General features: G+C 48.1%; 1 protein-coding gene across 1 annotated transcript in view; it reads right to left on the bottom strand.

Annotated features, from left to right (window-relative positions):
• The window catches only part of PLD1 (phospholipase D1), a 60,132-nt gene extending 46,013 nt beyond the window's left edge, over positions 1-14,119 (bottom strand). Inside the window, exon 1 of the mRNA XM_033068544.2 lies at positions 13,987-14,119. The gene's annotated coding sequence lies outside the window, so the exon portion shown is untranslated. The remainder of the gene's footprint in view (positions 1-13,986) is intronic.
• Positions 14,120-17,957: the final 3,838 nt, after the last annotated feature.

Here is a 17,957-nt window from a genome sequence, read left to right as displayed (position 1 = left end):
AAGGGAGCACAGCAGGGCTCCACAACTCAGATTTTTTTTTTTTTTTTTTTAAACTAAAGCTGTTTTCACAGCTGGCACAGACAAATCCTGCTATAAAGCGGGGTCCAAACTCAAGTGGGACCTGAGTCACTCCCAGAAACAAGATTCCCCCCATTGACATTAGAGCCAAATTTTGGGGTTGAGAGGGAAAATGTGACTTGCCTGTGGCCCTGTCAGCAGCCCCACAAACCTGGGCAGTGGCCACGGTCCCTGCCACAGCTGGCTGCTAAAGAGCCAGAGCACACAGGGCAAACCCAGCCCTGGGCAGGGAGGATGGCACTAGGGTCAGCTGGACAGACAGGACATTCCACATCCCTCTGAAACCTTTGCCAAATTGCTTTATAGGGCTCTGCTCCATAAGAGCTATTTAACCTCTTGGGCAGAGTTTCCATGTGGACACTCTGCATTCCCATGGGCAAGCTGAGGAATTCCTGGGTTAATCTGCAACAGGCTGGGTGAAAACAGGCACCATGCACGGATATCCAGGATTTTACCACAAACCAGGCTGGCTACCAAGAAGGCTCTGTCTGTCCAATGCCACTCACTGTTCACACTGCTGACAGAGAAGGGAATTATAAACCTCTGATACTGACCTCAAGTGATACCAGCAAAGCACAGGAGACTGCAAAAAACAGGATGAAACTTCTGAGAAGTAAGTGCTGCATTTCAGTATTCAGCTGTTGCCATTCAAGATGGAAAACAAGCAGCAGGTTTTTCAAAGGAAAACAAACCCGAACAACCAACAGAGAAAAGGCAGGGTCTGAGTCGAGAACCGGCAATCCGAACAAAGGCAAAGCCCGTGCCAAGATGCACAAACAGGACTATTGCCTGTGGGCCAGGAAGGAAGAGATGGTGCAGAGCACAGGAAGACTCAGACCTAAAGCATTTGACTGCGAGAACAGTGTAGTTACTGAGAGAAAGCAGAGAAATGTGACAGCAGACTGCAACCCTGCAGAAAGCTGCTGTGTGCAGGGTAGACAGGGAGAAGTGCTCTGGATTAGAATCACAGAATGGTTTAGGTTGGAAAGAACCATAAAGAACATCCAGTTCTAACCCCCAATCATGGGCAGGGACATCTTCCATTATCCCAGGTTACTCCAAGCCCCATCCAACCTATTGTTGAACATTTCCAGGGATGGGGCATCCACAACTTCTCTGGACAACCAATGCCTCACCACCCCCAAAGGCAAGAATTTATTCCTAATATCGAATCTAAATCTACTCTCTCAGTTTAACTGCTGGTTTAAAGCAGAGACTAGGGAGAAAGCCCTATCTAATGGCAACAGCATGGCACTGCCTGAGGAGGGGTTTGAGAGCCCCAGGGCTTGGAGGAGACAGGGGAACAGCTGCACTCCAGCACCCACACCCCAAACCTGCTGCCAGGGCATTTAGGAGCTGGTGTTTGAAAAGAGGGAAGGTGCTCCTCCAGCTTTATCTGGCTCAAAGTCTGCCTAGGCAACAACAGCAAGAAGGAAAGCACAATGAAAAGACTCAGCAGTAAAGGAAAACATTGGAAAGAATGAACACACAAGGAAAAAAGGAGCTGATGAAAAACTGGAAGAGATGAAAACACATAGTACAAACCCCATAAAGACTGAGGACACTGTCGTCATTAAGTGTCGTACCACTTAAGCTCTCTGCCTCCTGTCCCAGTCTGTCCCCACAGCACAAGGGCCTCAAACCTCATGAACTTGGAAAATATATACACTGGAAATACTGACTGCACCAAGAACCAGACAAGATTTCAACTGAAGGGACAATGACTTAAAAACCAGAAATTAACTATATTAATCCCTGAGCCCTTGTGAATATATTGCAAACCTGTAGCTCCATCCTCCAACTTTGCAAGCCCAATATCTACTTGCTATTTAGCATTTTGGTTATGTTTTAACCTAAAGTTATTACTTCAGGGATCATATGACCATCTCACCCTTCACTGAAGAAAATTTTTTTCTACTTGTTGCACAGGACAACGAAAGTACAGCTTTAAAGGCATGGAAACTGGAAGGTAGAAAAGACATTTTTTGGTAAATATTCATGAGCAGTTCTGTGTTTTGAAGACACTGACGTCCTGATGTGAAAATGTATGCGGCTGGTAATAGCACAGACTATCTAAAACTTGGTCAGCCTAAGTTTATTCTGTATCGTGGCAGATCTGAAACAAGCTCTGACAATCACAGCTCCTTAACGAGGTTCCGATGCTGAAAGGCACCACACAAAGCTATGAAACCCAGAAAAACTTCATTTGGAAAAAGAGGGGAGCAGAGAAGAGAAAATACATCCAAGAAAAACAGACATTTCCCGCTAATGCCTCCCAGGGTTTGATGCTCTGTATCAACTCTTATCCCTATGGTGAGAAACACTATAATCCCTGAAATTTATCTCATTCCTGTTCTCATGACATCTCCCTGAGTACAGTGACCTTTTGGCAAGGCCTGTGACAAGTGACCTCTGTTCCCATACTTGGTTTTCTCCTGCAGGCAGCAGCACTCATGGTGGGACACACAAAACCCTCCCAGGCTGCCTGGAGCAGAGCACACAGCCTCAGGCTGAAACAGGGCAGTGAGATGGGGTTATTAAACAGAAAACAAACAAACAAAACAAAGCCCAAAGAGTCTGAGCCATGAATTCTCTCTGTCTCCTCCTGCTGTTGTCAGGAGCCTGGCTGCAACAGAGGCACCAAGAGCCCAAATGAAATGCCTAGGAATTCCCATGCACAATGCCCTTAACAGCTTTTTGCTCTGTCTAGTGGTGATGAATCTTTTGCACATAAATATTTCTTAATTCATCCCATTTTTAAACCTAAAATGAGCTTTGGACCACTCTGTCATGGAGAAATACCCTCATCTGATAAGAGCCATTTCTGAGGAGTTATTTGCCTCCCTCAGGAGAAGTTGGGCTTGTCAGCACTGCAGATTCATGCCCTGGCACACTTTCCTCCCACAGCCCTGGGCAGGGGTCAGCCCTCCACCACAGTTAGAAAGTGTTCCCTCTGCTCAGGATCCCTGTCAGCACCTGCAAAGAGCATCTTGCTTTTCAAGTCCAGGAAAAATCCCCATACTCACACAAAGCAAAATTGACACACATAGATTTTATCTTTCCCTCAATATTTAAATCAAAAACCCAAAAACTCTTGTATGTTACTTGTAGCATGTTACATTTCCTAACTATGAAACTCAAAGACAAAAGAGTTGAAAAATGCTCAGCAAAGCTTTAACCCTGTTCTTCAGTTCAGTACAGGGAAAACACTCAGTCAGAGGAGCAAGCAGCCAACAACAGCAAACGCAGACGCCTCCTGAAAATCTGCCCTTCTGGATGCTCATACTGTAGGGGCAGTGCAAAAGGACTAGGGTTGGTTTTTTAAAATACACAAAGCAGCCCTTGAATAAGAAGCAAAGCATTGCTCCTACCCTGGAAATATCTGGAGCTGGAGAAGTGAAATAAAAAGCCAGATCAACAACAGACACGTTGAAAAACCATCCTGACTTAATTTGCTTACCTTTAGCCCAATCCTCATAAAACCAAAATATTTTAAAATACTGTTTCCAAAACAATTATTCCCACAAAGTGCTCACATTTAATAGCAGTACCTCTAAAAGCAGAAACCAATTAGTGTTTCCTGCAGCACAGCACCCTGGCTCTGCATTATTGATTTCCACAATCCTCACCATGTGAGGCTTATTGCCAAGCCACCAGCCTGCCCCCAGGAACAGCAAAGTCACAGGAATCCACACAGCCTGTTTGCAACAGGGCATGAGCTGCTTCAAGGCTGGGATGGCCTGGAAATAACAGGTTCATCTTTGGAAGTCCCTGCTCAGGGCTCTGCAGCATCCATCCCACAGCACTTGTGCCAGAGGAAAGGACGCAGAAAAGGCAGGCAGGTCAAGGGAAAGGATGAGGTAAGGTACTGCTGACTAACCCACTGCTTCAGCCAGAAAGCCCCTCTGTGGTTTGTACCCACACCCAGGCCCAGCCTAAGCGTCAGGCTCCTCCCAAGGACTCGTTTGATTTGCTTTACAGAACAGTACAAACATCCTCGGATGGGCAGTGGCTGCTGATCTCATGCTGATGCAGGTACTGGTTGCTCTGGCTCCCAGTCCCCCTGCCCAGCAGCACCATCCCTGCGCCCTGGGCTGCCACAGGAAGTGCAGCCTTCCCGGGAAGCCAATCATTAGGTATTTATCAGTAATTAAGGCTGGCCCTGCACATACTAATTCATCACCTTGTTTTGGATTCCTCAGGCATGAAGGAGTGTTTAAGCACAGCACTCGCACCTCGGGCTGTGCATCCCTCAGGGATCACCAGCAGCCCTCCACTCCCTGATGTGGTCCATGGTACACACCCTGCAGCCCTAAACCCAGGAGCACTGCACATAACACCCTAAAAACCAGGACAGGGGGTGCCCAGAGCCTCTGGAAACTGGTTACTCACCCCCACAGACCCACGAGCACTATAGCTGCAGGCAGGCAAAGGGAACCAGCAGACAGCACCTTGGGGATTGGCTTCATCTCAGCATCCCCAAACCACACGACCAAGATGCAACAAAGTGGTCAATAAAGTCCTGGGCTGATGGAAAAGAGGGGACTGGAAAACTGCCTGAAGCAAAGAGCAGGAAGGCCAAAGCATGCAGCACTTCTGGGTGCTGACAGACACACAGTGCTTGGCACAAGACAGAGCTCGCAAAGCTTTATATAAAATCCTAAAAGCAAGGAGTTAGCCAAAGTGAGAGTGCAATGCACAGGACTCTTAGAGTGACCGTCTCCTCGAGGATCAGGGATAACAGGGACCAGCACAGCGCTCACATGGCTGCAGCTCACATGGCTCACATAGCTGAGCACATCACACAAATACAGCACATATTTTAGTGACCTAAATGTATAGGTATCTACAGGGCTGATGTCCTGTACATCACTCAACACTGTTCTGGTATCTCCCAGTGCCACGTCTGCTCCAGCAATTGCCACCTGCCAAGCCACATTTCCGCAGGGAATTCCGGCGGCTCGGAGACAAGCGGGCATGCTGGCAGGCAGCCCATCCCTCCCTCCCACAGTGGGGTTAGGTGGCAGCTGATAAATGCAAACACAGACCTTCACATATCTCCTACCAGCCAAGGTATTTCCAGGGAAAGCACTGCAGCCTGTGCTCGGCAGGGATTCGGCAACTGCAACAGGATCTCAGCTCTGCACGGGCACTGGCTCCTGGCAGCAGCTCCAGATCACAGCAAAGAGCACAGGTATGGGTCAGGAAGTCAATGTCCCCGTTCCTGCTGCCACCCTGCTGCTGATCTAACTGTTCCCATTAAGTGGGAATGTGACTTTTCTTTTTTCTCCTCTTGCTTTTTTCTATGTGAAAGTACAGGGAGGTGATTTTGTTGACCCTTTATGTAACCTGCTCAAAGAAACAAGAAATTCCTGTGGGTATCACAGCAACAAGGAGCAACAGATTGGGACCATGTATTTTTACTAATAGTTTAACAAAAAGTGTAACACTTCTATAAAATGCTGTTTCTATTGTCTTGACTTTTGGGAGTTTGTTTGCCCTAATGGAACTTCTCAAATAATTTCCATTTTAAAAAACCCAAAGAGTTGGCAGGGGCAGATGGCTATAGTGAAGGAGGAAAGTGACCCTTCCACTAAACAGTACTACTGTTAGTGTAATCCCCACTACAGTGCAAAACTCAAATGTTCCCATGTGAGCAGCCAAGCCCAACTCCCTCCCCTGCCAGGGGAGTGCAAGGCACAGCTCATCTCTCAGGGTGGCTTCCCCACAGCACTACCAGCTTCGAGGAGAACCACTGCAGGGTGACCACCACCACAGTTTTACTGATGCTTTTGTCGCATTTAGAGGCAGCTGCAAGTGCAGGGTGCAGGGCTGGGACCCACATGCAATGCAGGCCTGCACAGGTGTTTGCACGGTGCCATCCCACACTGATCCCTCCTGGCAGTGTGAGCCAACCCTGTGACTGCTGAACATTAACCTGTGCCAAGCTATTGCTGCACCCACTGTACCAGGGTGTACTTTGGTAACCCAAAGCTCAGAATGACCTCGGGTTAATGGGTGTGAGAGGAATTGTGGCACCAGGCTGTCCCAGCAAGGGGGTCCCAGCTCCTCTCTCTGCTCCTCAGCCAGAATCCCGCTGCTTCCCCATCTCAAACAGGATCCTGCACCTCACCGAGAGCACTGTCACCTGCTGTCCTTTCCCAGGACAGTGACAGGCTGGAGCCACAAGTGCAAACCCCATCGTGTGGTGCAGCCAGTCTCATCACCCCAAAACACTTCTGTACTCCTGCCTGCAAGCCTGGATTCAGCACCTTTCCAAGCTGAAGCTCCATAGTGATTTATAATGTTTTATTTAGCAATGCTTTTAAATGCATTTGATGTGTTCTGGCTGATAAGCTCCATAAGAATTTGATGTCTCTGTCCTCATGTGACTTCAGTTATTTTCCAGTTTGCTCCTAAAGCTGCAGAGCTCAGTGGCAGCAGCGCCCACCATCGAGCTGGAACACCTAGCACTACAAACCTGCTATACAATCAGGCATCATTCCCAAAAAAACAGCAACACCAGGTGCCAGAGGTGACAACAAGAGGGTGCATGTCTGCTCCTGATCCACCTTCCCAAGAGGAGCTGCTTTTCCTCAGCACAGCCAGCACTGACATGAGCAGACCAGCCTCCCTTCCACCCCCAGAAATCTCCAACCAGTTCCCAAGCAGCTTCACCTGTGGATTTCAGATAACACTAAGGTCTCGCAAGAACTGCATTTTCCTTCTCTGTGGCCAGCAAAAAAAATCTGGGAATGTCTCATTTACAAGAAACGTTTGTTTGGGGAAGTCCCAGAGGTAATTTTAAGAGAAGCCATTAAGCCAAGCTCGGAGGGCAGAGCTGATGCTGTCCCCAAGACTTCACAGAGGGCTCCAGGCGATTTTACAAACCAGCCTCTCCCACGGACATCCCACATGGTAACATAATAGCACCTCGGATACAGGGTACTCAAGTTAGGGGAAAATTAATTTCTCTATACCTTAAAGTGTTTGATCCATTATCAGAATTAAGAATGAGTACGTAATTACAATAATTTGGTTCTGATTTCTCAAATAATTCTGGAATGATGGATGAGGTTTTAGACTGAGATCAAATCCATGCAAATTCAGTAAGAAACTGTCTGTTATGAAGCAGTAACTTGCAGAAACAGAATAGCTACTTTATGTTTCTTTCTTAAATACAACTAAACACCTGCAAATTTATGCAAAATAGCTCATTTACACACATTGACAATACTGACAGCTTGCTTAGAACAAAACAGATGCCATGGACTAATTTTTTTAATCACTTTCCTAGAGTGGAGAAACAATGCCTGGATCAAGCCTGCACAGGAGCCTGCTGATAGCAGACAGGGAAAGATGATGCTCATCTCAGAGCTCAAATGAAGCCTCAGCTGCCTCCTCTTCCCCACCCACATCTCCAGACCTCCAGCACCTTACAGGCAACACAGGTGCCTGGGCAAGGCAGACACCCTGCAGTTCATTCTCCTTTGGTCAACACTTGACAGTATTTTCCACATAAATTCCTAGAGGAAACCAGAGCATTAATATTGTGACTTACAAGCTTAATCCTGCAGACCTCAGCACACAGTGAGGCAAAAAATAAAGACTATATTTCCTTCAATCACCATGACCTTCTGGAGCAGTGCTGCCCAGAAAAGTGTTTGCAGAGAATTTTCTACGTGTACAAAAAAGCTGTTTGGCAGGAAGAAATGCAATAGTTTTGTGAGAGAAGTAAAAAAGGTTAAAGAGGCTCAGACAGCAGTTCCCATCTTGCCAGTTCTTTCTCCTGGTGAACAAAATGGCCCACTTGCCATAACTGCTGCCAAAACTCTGCAGGATCAGGTCTAACCACAGAGATTTCAAAGCCACCATGAGTCATCTACTATTCTTTCTTGGTAAGACTTAACACTGGGTGGGACACAGACACAGGAAAAAAAATCAATTTGCAGGAAACCTCAGTCATGGAAAAATATACTTCAGAACATCTCACGGGGACTACATAAATAGCAAAAGAGAAATGAGAAAACAAAGTACTTCTTTCTGAATAGACTATGATGCACTGCCTGCTCTCCAAATGGTTTCAGCAGCCCTTCAGCTGTGACAGAGAGGACAGCTGAGCTCCCTAGAAGACCCCAGCAGCCACGGGTGCTTCCTCAGTGCACCCAAAGAACCACAAGTAAGGCAGATTTGTGGTCTTCATGTGAAGTCAACTGCATCATATAACGGCATCTCACTTGAATTGAAAGAGAAAATACGAGTACAAACCATCCAATGGTTTTCACCTCTTGTGTGTCACATTCAAAGCTGGTTGGGAGTAAGAACACTTACTTTTTAAAAAAAGAAAAGCCCCAAGAGCAGAGTTGGCTTCAGACAGGTAATAGGGTGCAGTTATGAGGTTCTGCCACAGCCCCACTACCTCAGGCTACTGAAAGTGTTGGAAAGGTGCAATTAATTACTCTTGCTGGTTTATCTTCCCCCTCACCCAAGGGCTTCCTGGAGGCTTCAAGCAGGAGTCAGCCCAGCTGATGGTGAGAGGAGCCTGTGCTGCAAGGTTCATCTGACCCAATGCAATGCACTCAACAGTGGGTGTTTTCTGGGTGGGACAGAGTCAAGCAGGAAGGACAAGAAATGAGTATTTCTGACTCAAAAAGTCCTGCCAGAAGTCCGGCTGGTAAAATGGGAGAAGTTTCTAGGAAGTGGTTCAGTAATGAGTCAGTGGCAATGGCAAGGAAGAGTCCCAGCACACAGCATCGGCAAATCCTGGAGGGAAAAGAGAAGCAAGTTCTTGCACAGCCAGACAACCAGAAACTGCAACTGGCTCTCAATCAGCCACTTGCACAGGCTGGGACAGAGGCTGTCAGAGTGCTGCTCTGTGGGACATTGTCTGCCTGGCACTGCCTTTTGTCTCTGTGCTCTGGAACATTTGTCTCGGAGAAAAGAGGACCCTCTGTGCCAGGATCACCTTCCCCAGCCTGGGGGAAGAAGATGTAAAGTGGCCCCAGCTCACTGAGATGTTGCTGCCAGTGTTTATCAGCAGGCTTATCTTACTTCTCCCAGAAAAGAGGCCTCATGTGAAGACTGCACACAAGGGCTCACTGCACCAGCAGAAAGAAAAATCTAAGACAGGAATCAGGCCCACTTGCAGCAATCCAGGAAATACAGTTTAATTTTTTCTTTACCAGCAGGTGTAAGCCAGGAAAATAGATCTCAACACCATGAATATTCTGAATACTTGCTGCTGTCACTACAGTGTGCACAGGACTCCCCCACTCAGGAAGAGAAGTCTCCTTCTGTCACATAAACCTGCCAATAGTGATGAGGACTCTCATCCTCAGCCCTGCAACTCCTCTCCCAGAGGCTTTCCATGGGTGCCCAGTGAAGGGGTGCCCTTTCTCTTCTGCAAAATATGCATCCCACCACTATTCACCTTTTTTATTACACCTGCCCCATTATTACAGCCTTCCTCCCTAAATAGTGAGTTCCTTAGGGCAGAAGATCATTTATTTTATCTATTCCTCCTCTGCCATAGAAAACAGGATAGAGGAGGAAGGGACACTGTTATTACACTAAGGTAACTAATGCAAACTGGCTGCTTTGCTGTCAAATCCTACTGGAGGTGTAGCACCACCTTACTTGATAGAGCTCAATGTGGTCCACTCTGCATCCCCAGGGAGCAAAAGAGAAGATTTAAGGACAAACAAATCACAGAAAACCAAAGAACACAAAAGTACTAACATCACACACAGCCAACACTGGCTTCAGCTGGTCTTGGCACAGATGGGCACACCCTGTGTGCCAGGGTTCACTCCCACCCAGCCCCACTCTCTGACACTTTTACTGGCATCCAAGCAAGCACAGCAGCCCAGTAAGACTATCTCAGGTCATTACCTCAATATTAAGCCCCACATCCCATGTTGGCAATAAATCCTGGCCAGGCTGTCACCCTTGCTGAGCTGGCACCATGCTCACTGCAGGAGCAGCAGCAGATCCTCTGGTACTTGTTCCATCCCCTTTCCCTGACCCTTTCCCAGCAAGATTTCCCTGATCTGCATTTATTTAGACTCATGTGGGCCAGAACTGTTTTTAAATAGAAGTTTTCATTCTCTGAGATAAAACTGGCCTCCTTTTGGGGTGTGTGGTTTCCTCTCTGCCTGGTGCCATCCCAGCTCCTCTGGGGTCTCAGCACTCCAGTGTGGGAGCAGCAGCCACCAGACGGCTTCTCCCCCTCTCCCCACACCAGCAGATGGGTACCTGGGGGCTGGAGCTGTCTGACAGACAGGAGCCCCACTCCCACTTTGTTATGTAAACCCCCAGGTTCTGGTGTTTATCTGCTTGAAGGATCCAGAAATCACTAAATGCCACCACAGCGCGTGGGCACGAGGAGCGAGGGATGCGCGAAGCGCTCGGGGCAGCGGCGACGGCACACGATGCCCCCAGCGATACCTCCCACTGCTACTGCGTGGAAACAGAGAAAGCTCTGAGCTCCAGAGACAAAAATATATAGCAATATAAAATTCATGATCTTCAAATCCACATTTCACTCCTGTTTGTCCTCCACCCTGCATAAGAGCCAGGGTAAGGGTGCCTGTCCCATTGCAAGGATCGTGACTGCCCTGTGCCAAGCAGGTGAGAGAGCAACATGGCAAATATTTTGTAAATAAAACCTGGCAAGTGGAGCTTTTTCCATCATTCCCTCCACCACTTTCTGCCTTCCAGACTGTCTGTACATGCAGAGCTGGTATGTACACGTACCAGATGATATCAAGTCCATAGAAGCAAGAGACAGGGCAGGTGCATCTGGCTAAATATCTGTTAAAAACTTATTTATATGTCTAAAACAAAAAATTGAATTGACACTATATAGCTATCTCTATCCTGCAGCTCAGCAGAGCTGAGGTCTGGCCTGCATAGGTGGGTGCAAAGAAGCCAGGCTGCACACACATCCCACTTCCCAGAGGGCAGAAAAAGCATAGCAAGCAGCACCTAAATATGGACTGAGAAAGTCCTTATTTTGGCAAAAAGAACCAAAAACAGGCTGGCTAAGGTTTTGTAAAGGGAAAGAAAAAAAGATACAGCCACAACTCCTGTCAGGCAAATGATCATGACCAAATCTCAGTCCCTGCAGGAGTTTCCAGGGTACAGGGCATGTGAGAGCAAGTTAAAAACACATCAGCAAATAATTGCCAGTCAGACAATAGGAGGAAAAGGCATGTAAAGGTTTGCTCTTGCCCTCCTCCTTCCTCATCCTTAGCCAAGACCAGGTGCTTACTGACATCAGACACTCCAAAAGAAAATTAAAGTGCTTCTTCAGCCCTGTTATACACAGATTTCAGACCACTGGCCAATGCTGATTCTCACTAAAGCTTTATTATTATTATTATTTTAAATCACTTGCTCAAAAATAGCTGAAAAACAACATGAAATTAAGGAACCACCTGTCTGCAGCAAAGGTATCAGAAAGGTGCTGCTCCTCGTGGAGCACGATGGCTTCCTGCACAACTCCTGCAATCTCAGACACTGAATTTCTCCTTTGATGAATTCACTGCATAGAGAGACAGAAGATGAAACTAGAAGCCTCTATGAACATTAGTAACTGATATCTTCCTTATTATGTCATTTCAAGAGAATAACACTTGTGGTAATGCCAGCATTTAAGTGCATTCCCCTGAAATTTCTTTCCCTGAAGGTTTGATAACCTGCTTTAAATCCATTTTGAGAGTAAAACTCAAGTTAAGCTGGCTGAACTTTCACTTAATCGTGTAAGATTTCTCGAATCACTGCTGGAGATAAGACCTGCTCCCTTAAAACACCTTTCCTCCACCACAAATACACCTTCAGTCTAAAGAGCACTTCCTAAATTACAGGAATAACAATGTCAAAATTACACAATCCTTTACACTTCGTTTTTATTTAGAGTAATAAAAATCTCTAGGAGAGGCATGAGATTGCAGCACACTTTGTGAAAGATTAATTTCACCAGCACCGATCACCTACCTAGTACTTATAATTTCATTTACACACATGTGAAACAGCATCTTCAGCAGTTTAAAGAAGCTGCAATTCTGATTACAGCACACTCTATCTCAGTTGAGAGAGATCAGGAGATACCTGTCAACAACAGCATTTTTTGTGGCAGGAGTTTAAGCCTCTCAAAATAAGTAGAGCATCCAGGAAAAGTGAATTTATTAAGTTTTTTCCAGTAAGCCCAGAGTCTCAATAGTAATTTTCAATAGGCTTGAAAAGGATGATGTTATATATCAAGATAAAACTAATAACATAAATGAGTATTTAAATGAAACCCTTCAATCTTCTCTACTTAGGAAAGTTAAATCTTGGCAAAACCAAATTCAACCGCTGTACCTTTCAATAAACTTTCATTCAATCAGCTGAAGCACAGTCTACAGCAATGTCTGTAAATTTTAACAGGTCTCTTCAGAGGGTTCTGACCTCGGCTCTGTCCCACAGGGAGCTCTGACCAAGCCTGGGGTGGCCTTCTCTCTAGAGGGGAGGGCAGATCCAGGCTCAGTACCCAGCCAGCAAACCCTGCCCCAAGACGGGCAACGGGGACACCATGGGAGGTCACCCATGTGCTGCACCTCCAGCCTGGGGGAGGCCAGACACACTCTCCCACTGGAAAAAAATCTGATTTTACAGACATAGTGCTACCTCATGGCAGAAGGACAGGAGGGAAGGCCTCTCTCAGCTGCAGGTAAGGGCAGGCAGGTGCAGGGAGGACTGGCTGCTGCCATCCCACCCCAGTGCTCTGCAGCAATCCCCTGAGCTCACATCTCAGCATCCCTGGGGAGTGTTCAGCTTCACAGGGTAACAGTGATGCTGAGAAAAGGGCACTCCAGCAGCAAAGGGAGGGTAGCCCAGACTTAAAACTCAGAGCTTTCCAACTCCTCGCTAAGCAGGATTTGGCGCTGAGACCCAAGTCACAAGGCTAAAACTCCTATGAGCATCAAGAGGTGGTTGGAAATTAAGTTCCCTGGTCACCTGCGAGCCTCTGGCATAAGCTCATGCTTATCAAACAGTAGAGATGGCACGGGAAGGAAAACACGAATTCTTAAGCGATTAAAGACACTCGAAAGAGAGCTCCTACCTCTCGAGCTGCAAACAGAGCCAGCTCAAAACACAATGCAAACAGGGAGCTTTTGTCCCAGCAGCCATGGGCACACCGACCTCACCGTGACATCCACAGTTAAAATTTCCACCGGTGTCAAACCAGCAGAGCTGCACCCACCCGGTGTCACTGCGTGTCCCCGAACAGCCTCACCGGAGTAAGGCTGCAGTGCATCGTGCAGATGTGCTGAGAGGGATGTGGGGCTCGCACAGACCTGGGCACACAATGGGCATTGTCCTTCTGTGTGCAGAGCCTGCTCAGCTTTGGAAACGCTTCCCAAGCCAATGGGGCTGCGCTGACCTGAACCACGGTCCAGCGAGGACCTTGGGGCTGAAGATTTCTTAGAGAGCATCACGCCAAGTAAAGAAAACCAGCAACAGGCAGAAAAGGCTTTCACTGCAAGAAACCCACCCGGCAGCTCGGCAGCACGGGTTGTGTCAGCACGTTTAGTAACTCTCAGGGTTTTCCCATAACCCGAAAACGGCGGGTGCGGAAGGGACGTGGCAGGGTCACGGCTCCACCAGAGCCGGGGACACTGAAGTTCATCACATCGCCGAGTTTGCCAACCCCGCCGTCCGCACCGACCCCAACACACCCATCTCACAGCACGAGAAACGCGCAAACCATCCCGCGTGTGTCCGACAGCCGACAAACACCTCCCCGCGGCAAAGTCCGCCCCAAAGAGCCCGGGCACGGTATTCCCTTGAAAACAGAACGCCCTGCGCTGAAGTCACCGCAGTGCCCCGCGCCAGGCGCCCACTCCGGGGCACCCCCGCACCCACCTCCGGCCCCCGCGGCCGCGGGTGCCCCATGGTGCCGTCAGAGCCAGCCGGGTCCCTTCCCTCTCGCGGGGCACAGAGCGGCCAGAGGCGCAGCCCCAAGCCCAAGGAGTCTCTCTGTAGCCGCCCCGCCCGCTGAGCTCCGGGCGCGCTGCCCAGCCCGGCCCCCGGGCCCGCCCCGCTGAGGGAGGGAGGGAGGCAGGCAGCGCCGGGCCAGGCCGGGCCGGGCCCAGGGGAGGGACTGAGGGACGAGCACCCCTTCCCCGCCCGGGGTGGGCGTGAGGAGCCCCGGGAAGCTGCGAAGAGGAGGAATTCGGTGATTTCAGCCCAACTTTGCGGCGTGTGGAGGGGGTTTGGGCTCCTGCTGACACAGGGAGCACGGTTCTCCCCTTCGTACTCCAGGAGGGAGAAGCCAAGGTTCGCCACCGGCACCGAGAAACTGCGTTTGGCCAGGGAAACAGATTGAAAAAGCCAGTGCGAATTAACAATTATTAATTGCACATGCGATGCTTTTTTAAAGCATAAGACAACCCAGTAATTACAGTCCGGTGCTGTTTGGATCCGAGCCGTCCTCCCCTGCACATGCTGCATTTACCATGTTACTTCCCATCTGCCCTTTTTAATATGCAAAGAAGCAGATTTTCTAGCGAGAGAGAAAATTTTTGTGCTTGCAGAAGCATTGAACTGACATGCGGATAAGTAAAATTCTCGGCAGGTTTCAGCTGTAACCCAGCCGTGAGTGCTGGTGGAACGCCCAAAATCTGTCTGCAGCACTGCAGCTCTCACTGCTGTACAGGGAGAGCTTGGTGATTTCTTCCAGGGAACTCATACATTCCACTTCTATATCTACAGCAACACTTCAGCATAACCATTCAGTTATCAGGATATTTTTCTTCCTTAGATGATTTTATTTTCTATTACTTTAAATCACAAAGAACTGAACCACGGTCCTCAAATGTAGATGAAATAAATAACCCAACTTTGATCACTGCAGGTTCAGAAGCAACCTCTGTCCCCTATCTGACAGTGCAATACTAAAGCATCACGTTCTCCACCAGAGCTGCACCTCCCTTTTTTATGGACACACCTGTAAAACTCTGGCTCAGCTCATTGACACAAGGTTTACTGGGACTTGGATTACCAACACCTTAACAATACCGGTGTGTGTGATGTGCTTCACACCTAAAATCAAACTCATAAATCTAAGGTGGGTTCCCAATAGCATTGCAACACGGTTTCCTTCAGCTCATGCTGGCCTCAAACACTCAGCCATCTGTGGAGAGCTGGAAGTGAAGGTGCTCAGCAGTGCTGACTGCACTGAGCAAGGACAAAGTCAGCACTATAGCACTCAGTGTCAGAAGAGAGCAGAGCAAGAGAGGAAACCAGGGTGGAACACTGCAGGCCAAGGGGAAATATTCAGAGTTTCCCAGTATCAGTGCCATTTCCACCCCAAAGAGTGGACAGAGCCATGTTCCGGACACACTGCAGAGAGGTTCCATGCTAAACATATGGAATAGGAGTGAGGGGAGAGATAGCACAGGGAGCATCCCTCAGGGCACCCACCTGCCCAGGATGCCCAATCTCTGCCATCCTCTCTGGACACAGCTCTGTCCATCCCCAGCTCCCTGGGGCAGGAGGCCAGCAGGCTGCAGGGCACCTCTGCCACCTCCCATCTCTGCACACCTCTGCAGGTGTGTTGATGCAGAGCAGGGACATATCAGACACAGAAGAAAACAACTTTCTCTGCAGACAAACCCCAGCCCTCCCACCCAGAGCGCATTTCAATGCTCATCCCCTCCGTGACCGGCTGATTTCTGGCAAATCTTTCCAAATCCATAAACCTTAGTTCACTTAATATGTATTTAATCTCTCTGCTGTAGGTTTATGTTGGCAGTGAGCAGAGCTAGACCAGCAGCAGAATAGAGCAGCTAGCATAGGTGAGCATTTTGGCCTCTGCTTTGCACAGTTCCCCCCTCTGCAGCACCAAAACAGAGCAGGTTCTCCACACACAGTTATCACCTCTCCCAGGGAAACACCACTGCCTGTGCCCATATCCCATTAGTGATTTTCTACACTTCCCAGAACCTTCCCTGTCCCAGGGGCAATTCATAAAGTGGATACTTGGCACATACCCTTGAAAATATCTTGAACTCTGAAGAAGCACAGTATTATCTGTCAGGAGTTTCTTTGGTTCTCTCCTGCTTTTCAGTCTTCAGGAACTTCCACACATCCCTCAGAGGGTGCCTGGTGTCATCACAGGGGTGTGAAGTTTTCTCATTTAAGGTGAGACGTCTGGTGCAAAGAGTGCTCTGAGTTACAGTCGGGGATTGAGGCTGTTGCAGTCTGTAAAACCAAGGTGCTGATATTAGCAATCTTTATTATTATTATTTAGTTGTACTTCATATTTTTTCCTTCTCTCAAATTTTCACTCCCATGCCCAATGAGGCAGCCGAAAGTGGAGCTACATGAGGCATATAGAGACATCTGCAGAAGGGCTCTTAGCAAACTAAAAGCTGATGCTGCTGCACACCAAACCCAATCCACCAGCTGAAAGAGAATACAGGAAAAAAAGACATTCTTTTAAAATAAGGACATTGTCTTCAGTCTCAGTCACCACTTGGCATCACAACACAGGGAGAAGGGGGAGGACCAGAGAGCTGCAGGACACTAGAGAAATGCCAAGCAAGACAAGGCTTTAAGGGGGAGAAAAAAGGGGGGAAATAAATGCCAAAGTAAGAGCAGGCAGGAGTGGACATGTGACAGCACAAAGATACGTCACCTTCTCCAAACCTCTCAAACCATTTTTTTCACCTGAGAAACACTCTCCCTCTCCTCTGTGGCAAAAGGCAGTTTTGCCAATGGGTTGGAGTGCAGGAAGGATCTCAGTGGAGCCACATCAGGGATCTGTCTGATATGTTGAACAAAGGTGTCACCTAAATAGAGGGTTTTACCCATAGAGATTTTTATCATCCATTTGCTTTTCCTTTGTTAAATGAGCCCAGCTACACCAGTACAAACCCCAGCCTGTGTTATTCACAGTGTCACTGATAATGGGCTATTCCTCAGCCCAGAGCTCCTGACACTGTTCACAGCAACCCACACATCAAATATAGAAAAATAAAAACAACAACCATCAAATGCCAAGCATGTTTCATATCTGCAGGCATTGAAAGGGGCCTTTTCCTTCTTAAAGCTCCCCTTTAGCCATGCAGGGGCTTCTTCACACCAAGTGTGGGTCTTGTTGGTGTCTCTGCAAAGCCACAGGGACCAGAGGGAAACTAGGGGAAAAATAAGGAGTTGTTTCTCCCCCACTTGGGTCACATTTGGGAAGGAGCTTGCAGAGCCCCAGGGGAGGGAGGAATCAGCTTTATCAGCCTTGGTGAGGATTTACTTTGGCTATGTGTAAATCCAGGCTCCCACTTGGGACACCACTGTGCCTCCTGCTCCTGCAGCCTGTCCCCAGCCTCTGCTGAAGATGTCCTGACTACAGAGCACAGTGACAAAAGAGCTATTTTACCCTGTATCCCAGAGTGTCACCTCACTAGGGACTGGAAATGTGTTTTGCTGTAGCCATTTCAGAGCAGTGCAATGAGAAAGAATCTCAGCATCCTCCCAAGAGGGGCACAAGGGATGGGGCAGGAACAGTGCTCAGCTCCCATCTCAACTCCAATGCCCCCACAGCAATGGAGCCCTGTGGAGGTGTGCATCAGGCATTCCAGAAAAACCCTGTGGATCCACAGAGGCAGCCACTGGTGACATTGCCAAGGATGGAGCAACCCAAGACAACCCAATATGGGCCAGCTGCCATTAAGCCACATACATGCACAAAAAAAAAAAAAAAGAGAAAAAATATTTTAATTGTTTTGTCCCATAAGACCAGTATTCCAAAAGGAAAAGGCAGGGTTGCTTGTAGAAATCACATTCTCAAGTACTTTTTTTCCTCCTCGTCCCTTCAAGGACCACTATTGTCCTCC

This window comes from Catharus ustulatus, chromosome 10 (genome assembly GCF_009819885.2).
Source record: "Catharus ustulatus isolate bCatUst1 chromosome 10, bCatUst1.pri.v2, whole genome shotgun sequence".
Classification (NCBI taxonomy): Eukaryota; Metazoa; Chordata; class Aves; order Passeriformes; family Turdidae; genus Catharus; species Catharus ustulatus.
The sequence above is the reverse complement of the archived record's forward strand: the minus strand, read 5'-3'. Positions and strand labels throughout refer to the sequence as shown.